The sequence below is a fragment of the Coenobita brevimanus genome, chromosome 53, assembly GCF_032717465.1.
Source record: "Coenobita brevimanus isolate Jiangsu-jjx chromosome 53, ASM3271746v2, whole genome shotgun sequence".
Classification (NCBI taxonomy): Eukaryota; Metazoa; Arthropoda; class Malacostraca; order Decapoda; family Coenobitidae; genus Coenobita; species Coenobita brevimanus.
The window spans coordinates 1,535,150-1,542,894 of NC_137006.1; positions in this window are offsets into that span (position 1 = coordinate 1,535,150).

Here is a 7,745-nt window from a genome sequence, read left to right on the forward strand (position 1 = left end):
CATTAGGATTATGTAATAGATTGGATGCTTGGTTGTGAAGAAAGTTTGATTTGGTGAGATTTATTACTGCTTTTCCTTGGTTTCTAGCAATTTTGAAGTGATTGTGGGATTTTTTATTTATTTATTTTTTTATTTTTTAGTAAGAGTTATATGCTGAAGATTTTGGGGGTTGTTGCTCTGGCACAATTGCAGTTAAACCATTGTGGGAAGCCTGTTGTTGTAATAAATTAATGACAGAGTATGAACAATCCCATAACAACCTTATATTCTTTTCTCCCTAGCTTTACCTTAAATTGCAACCGGTATCTTTGCAGCTTCGATGCTGAATGGCAACAATAGATTTACACTAGAATATGCTGCTAGTCTTGAAGAGGTGCTATGGCAACGGTGTAGAGCACTGTCATTTTCTGCCATTGAGCTACATGAAATTAGCTGCAAAGGGACAAAAATCTGGACAAAGCTAAAGAAAAAGAGCTATACTGTACCTCTAAAATAAATTCCTCGCGTTTTGCTCCACTCATTATGACATATTTTTCAACTTTTGTGCCATTGTTATGTGTAGAAAAAAATAAAGTGCTGAACATTTTGAAGTGAGGTATATGGGCCATGCTGTGATTGTAGTGCAAGTATTCATGGAATGTAATAAAATGGCACAATAAAGGATGTTATATAGTCTTAGGAACCAGTATAATAGATCTGTCTCTATCTTAGGAATTTGCACATTTCCATAATTATTGTAGTGCATTGGTGCAATATTGGCACTTTTCTTTAGGGGAGTACCAGTTACCCTTCCAGTCCCAAATTTTCAGTACCCACTGCACAGCCTTTTGGGCAACTTGTTCAATGCCTCCTCCAGATCCACAAAAACTGTATCCTGGTCACTTTAACTAGGTGTAAAAACCATCTCTATGTTTTGAAAGCTGAGCCATAACAAGATATTAACTCTTGAATATTACAGTATATGAAATGCATGCAGCCCTGTAATATTGTCTTATTTGGAAATTGTTTTACAGGAAATACATTTGTTAAAGGACAAAGTCTCTTCCAAGTTAAAGTGCATGAACAGTAGGTGGGGTTCTCTCCCTTTTTCTTGGTACCTTTCTTTTAATTTCCTGACTATAAACATTGCATTTGTTGTGCCTTAACCCAGCATAGCACCAAATTACATTCCATAATTTTTAACTTTCACTAATCATATTCTCCCACACTCCCTCAGCAACTTTCACAATTTGATCTAACAACTTAAAACTCAGATTCTTATATTTAAATATTTTTTAACCCATCATTCATAATCCACAATTTTATGTATCACTTAAACGTTGCTTCACATACAGTTGTAGCATTTTGTATTTTGTCTACACATTATGAAACATTTAAGAAGTGCTTGTACTGTACTGTATAAAAGACGGTAGTATTCTGTAGTAGGTCTGAAGTGTGGCCAGCTCATGCCGATGTCCCCGACCCTTGCCATGTTACCAGGAAATTACTGTTGATGCTTACAATAATTAACAAAAATATATAATTGTGAGTGGCAAAAGTGTACCACAAGCTTTATTCAATGATATATCTGTGCTTAGTGCAGTGGTATATAAAATACAGTATTTGAAAAGCTTTATCCCTTCACTACAAGAAATCTCCCCAAGTAAAAAAAAAAAAAAAAAATTGTCATGCTGACGGGAATAATATCTGTACAAGATAGTGTACTGAAGAGGTTAATAGAATTTTTTTCAAATCTCTTCATGACAAGTGGTCTCCTCCTAAACTGAATATCATCTGATGGTGGCAGTAGTGAAGCAGAGATCAGGAATTAAATATGAAAAAAAAAAAAAAAAATTGTACTGAAGGGATTAATGGCTGTATTATTACTCCAAAACTGAGTGTGTGAAGGTGTAGGCAAGCCCCAAGTTTGATATGATAAATTATGGAACAGGTGTGTGTGTTTGATGTGGTTAGCCTGCATGTCACATTATAGCACAGAAAGGTTAGGCCTATCTATCACTGTCACATGCTCAGAAATTATTGTCCACACTTATGCACTGTCAGAGCCATGTTACTGAAACTGAGTGTGCGAAGTAGTGGACAAGCTCTTAGTTTTTGACAATGTTATCTGTAGGATTTGATGGAGATAGAACATGCCTGACCGTTCTTTAACATTGCTGACTATACTCTGTTTTGTGGGATGCAGGCTAATCACATCTAATAGTTACAGGTGTTCCATAAAAGGGGTCTTGTACACTTTCATTTTAATAATACAGCTGTAAGACTGTAGGTAATGGAGTACGAAGTGTGAGGTGTGGGACTGATAGACTGTTCTCTCCCCACACAGGACATGGTAGGGGTTGGGATGGCACGGGCATACTGCCCCTTCCACGAGGAGCAGAAACTGAGGTACAAGCGTTACGAGGCCACCAAGCGCTGTAGAAATTTTGTGGAGAGCTGGAGGCAGGAGTTTGCATGGGTGGAATACAACACAGAGTTGAGGGTGATGACCTGCTCCACCTGCCTCCAGTACGGCACGGAGGAGGACAAAACCTCCAGCTTCGTGTCTGGGAACAGTAACTTTAAGCGGCTGTCCCTGGTCCGCCATCAGGATAGTCAGATACATCAGAGGTGTGAGGCCAGGCGCTTGGCTGAGGAGAAGTCCCGTAGGAAACTGGAAATGGATACATTAAATCCAAAACCTATTGTGGCTGAGGATAAGTTTTGTATAAAACTGGATGTGGATGCATCTGAGGAACATCTAAGTTCTGACATGGCTGAGGATACGCCTCCTATAAAATTGGAACATGAGGAAACATTAACAGATCGTAGTGTGAACAGAAATTGGAAAGATTGAGTCATCATACAGCAGCATTAGTAGCTAGTGCAGTGGTTGTCGTTGACCCTTGTTCATCTGAACTTGAACCCAGTGGTCTGCAGGCTGAAGCTACCTTTCTCCTGTTGGCAACCATCCCACTTTTGGGGTATAGGAAGGGAGTTGAGGGACATTTGTATTATACTGCTACCATCATGTGAAAGCTTTCAGTGCCAGTACTTCATAATACAGTAAGTCCTCATTCTGTGTTGCCCTTTTGCAGTTCTCTTTTACCACTAACTCCACTGTAAATTGTAGAAAAATTGCTTGTTAAAATGCCACTGTTATCCACAAAGTTCATTTGACCCTTCCTCCCTATTATTTGGATTTAATTGAAAGATTTTGAAACAAGTCCCTGATATACTCTGCTGTATAATAAGGACTGCATATACGTGAACAGTCAGATAAGATGAATTTAGAAATGAGTGCCATGGCTCGTCATCTTGCTATGGTTTGTATATGTAATTTTGAAGATGTATCATTAAATGATTTGGTAACAGTATGTGGATCTATGTATCTATAGGCAGATGGCTTAAATTTTAGGGGGGGGTGGCTGCAAACAGATCTCTCTACTGTATGTCACCCACTCTTCTGCCATCAGGCTCATCTCACTCAGTTCACAACAGCCTCATTCATATACATTACTTCACTCCATCCCTCCACCTCATCCTCAGTTTGTACACCATTCTTCTTTTGAAGGGAAAAGAGGAAGTTGAGAGACATTTGTATAACTGCTGGTTATACCTGTGCCACTGTGTGAAGGCATCCATCCTCAGCACCTAGTATCCAGTAATGTGTGGTGGTGATATGTGTTGAACAGTTGTATATAGTAAGCTCTCAGTTATCCGTTATAATTCTCCTAAACCCCCTGCTGAATAAAGTGAAACACCGGATATTGCATAGTACACTCCCATCAGCTCAACATTCGGTGTTGAGCTGGATATTGTGTTACTGTCCATCTTGACCCTCCATCCTAAAAACTTTCTCATAAAGATGAAAACTAAGCATAGATTAATGATATAGTACAGTAATACAGCTCCAGCTACTGATTATGAGCTGGTTGAGAAACCTCAACACCAGATATTGCATGGAACCGCCGGTTATGCCCTGCTTCAGTGCCGGATATTGAATACTGTAGTTTCACCGGATATTGCTTTAGTAGAGCCGAGCCAGCAGTGCCGGATAATTGAAAGTTGTTTAGTACAGGGATCGTGTTGGACGTTGGAAGGACTTGAAGATCACCATTAACTCCCTTAAGTTCACTCTTGTGCCATTAATTTTATTCTTAGTGATGCTTTGTAATATTGAATGCTGGCCTTTTTCTCAACTGGATAAAATCATCTGGTTTTAGCCAGAATGAAATATATAAATGCACCCAAAGCAAAAGCAGTGAAAGCTGTAAGGTGATGTCACAGGGGCTAGCAGACAATTTGTTATAATTAATTTAATCTAAAGCCAGATGCCTTAATCCCATAAAGGATGGTTACTAATGAATTGCTTCCATATCACCATGCCCGTTCCCATTTGGCTGCCTCTCCCTCAATTACACACCTTTCTCTCATTCTTTCTGCACCCCATCCCACCATCTCATCCTTGGTCTTCCCCTCCATCTCACTCACATACATCTTCTAGTCAGTCCCTCATTCACCATCCTCTTCACATGGGCATAGATTATTTTATGTAACATCAGTACTGCACATCAGTAACATTTAAAGCTAAATACAGTAATTACAGCTCTCTGAAACCTGATATAATGTCCTTGTACTGTATATGTGTATGTCTCATTCATGCCTTCTAAAAGTAAACCACTGTATTCAAGTTTACAGTAAATCCTCTTTATAGTGTAGCTCCACATACCAGAGTTTTAATGAACTCTGGCCCAACTGAACATCTGTGCAATAGATGTGGACAACCAACAGACCTACAGCTTCAGTCTTGCTCTGCCCAGCATTGTATAAGCACTTCCAACACTGGACATAATTAATTTTATCGTCTTACTGTACTGTAATTTATTCTGTGTATACATAAATACATCATTCATTCATTCATTGCCAGACGCCATGTATCCCAAACGGGGTGGCCAAGGGCTTAGAGTTAATTGTTTTTACAGGGAGGGGCACAAATCCTCCACCAACCCCACGACACGTAGGGAGAATGTAGTATATACATATATATATATATATATATATATATATATATACACAACTCGCGGCACAGTTCACGTAGATTTTACTGTACATTAATACCTGTACATACATTCACTCAAGACTGAACCCACACAATTGTGTTTTATAAATATGTATATGTGTACATACATTCATTCAAGACTGAACTGACACAAATATGTTTTATAGTTACATACATACATTATTATATATTCACATAGATAAATTCATACACAAATACAAACACTCACTCAAGACTGAGCCCACATGAGGATGTTTTATACATACATACACACATGTACTCAAGACTGAACCCACACAAGTATTTTTTATTTGGCACAGTTACCTTTATGACTATGTTAGAAAAATATTGGTGATATGAAGTCTGTGTCTGTCTATCTATAGCCAGATGCTGTAATCCTGCAAGGGTTGGCCACAAACAAATCTCCTCAACGTCTTTGTCCTTTACTATTTGGCTACCCTCCATGCACCTCTCTCTCCCATCTCATATATATTTCTCCACTTCATTCATCCATCTCATCCTCAGTCTCGTCCTCCCTCTCTGCCCCTCTGCAGTTGGAAAAGTGGTTTTAGGCTCATGTGACTCTTTCTCTAATAACAAAGTATTCAGGGATATTGACCCCGATACCACCGAGCATCTGGGTGTATATAGGTGTTGGTGTTTGTGGGAGGGACTGTTTGTGTGAGAGTGGTGTATCAAAACATATACAATAAACTCTCAGTTATCCATTGTAATTCAGCCAAGCCCTCTGCCAAATAAAGTGAAATGCTAGGCATTGCATAGAATAAAGTGAAATGCCAGGCATTGCATAGTACCCCCTATCAGCTCAACATTTAGTGTTGAGCCAGATACTGTGTTACTGTCTGTCTCGACGCTCTATTCTAAAAACTTTCTCATTAGTATAAGATGAAAACAGCATAAAATGCAATACAGTAATGATACAGTACAGTTATGCAGTACATAGTGTGCTACCGTATGCACTTGCCACATGTTGACATCGATGCTAGGTAGAGTTGTACACCGTGCAGTGCAGTACTGTACTGCACTACGTGCAGTCATAATTTTAGGATCACAATAGAGTACTAGGACACAAGCACTGACAGGCCATAAGCTTTGCAACAATAGTGAGCATAGGATGCCACAGAGTTAGTCATGGCACTAGGGTATCGCGACCGCGGGGTCAGAGGAGCGGAGCGCACAGACATATCTTTACTCTATGAGATCCATGGTCAAGAATGGGAGCGCAGCGCTATGCTTGGCACGCTGAGTGAGCTGCTTCCGCTGTGGATTCTGATTGGTTGGCACATTTCGGGGTTCTCCTGGGCACTGGTTAGCAACCACAAATGAGCCGGTTGATATGCCTCAACACCAGATATTGCATAGAACCACCAGTCACATCCCTTTTCAGTGCTGATTGTTGCATAATTTTGCAGGATATTGCATTAATAGAATGAAGCCAGTAGCGCCGGATATTGCATTGGGCCAGATATTGTGACGATGGATAATTGAGAGTTTACTTATCAAGATAGACCAAATACAGTCAACAAAAGAAAAAAAATCATAGTTACTCTTGTTTTGCTTTACATTCTGTAGCACAAGCTGTGAAGAATTTTGAAATACTATCATGCTTTAGTTATCCTGAATTATGTTCTGTCATTCAGTAAAGCCCTCATCATGCCACCTTTTTTTTAGTGATTAATTTTTGCTTTAAGTCAACAGTCAGTTATGGGAAAAAAGGCCCATCCAAGTTCCATTGCTGTCTTTAATGCTGGTTTGCCTGTTTTCCACTAAGTTGCTCCAGTTTTACAGCACAAGCCAAATGGAACAAAGTGTTGATATATTTGAACACAACCTTGACTTATATTGTGGACAGTCTGTAAACTGCATGACGTCAGCCTGAATCTGTTTTTACATAGGGGTTTTGTTGTAAGTGGCTTTACAGATTTCATATCACATCATCTTTATTGGTTCATTCTTGCACATTACACCTTATAATCCTCCTTTATGTTACTGATGATGAGTACAGTGATATTTGATACAGTAGAATGATCAGATCTAATATGGAAACTAAATTACTAAGCAAAAGTTGCAGCCATTAGAAGTATGAAACATATCAATATATTTGGAGATATGTCACTGAGGTCTTGCTTGTCAGTCTTCTCATTAATGATACATCTTTGGTTGACTATGCTGATTGTGGTGTATGTGGGGGTGGTTGTGTGTCTGTGTAAAGAGTCCATATTGGATTCAACCATGTACAATCAAGGATGTAAGTTCTTCAAATATTCCCCCACCAGCAAAGGAAACTAAGGAGGAGAACTGGGGAAATATTTGGTGAACCATTGTCCCTGACACTACCTGTAAATACTGTACTGTACTGTATACCATATACTGTGTGATTTGAATTCACCCTGTGGTAATTGTGCTACAGTGTGAATGTATTCTGTAATGCATAATATTTGTAAGCTTTAAAACTTTGCTTCATGGTTGATAGTAAAGAGGGATCAGATGACATCCATCTGTATAGTGTGTGTTAAATGTCAAGCCACTGAACTCCATGAATCTGGGTGATGTCCATTTTAGCGTATTCTAATAGTTAGCAGAGGATTTTATATACTTGAAAAGTCTCTCATATTGAGGGGCTTTACTAAAGCTGTATCTAACCCATCCAGTTTAGTAAGTCTATCCTAAACTAAATATAATT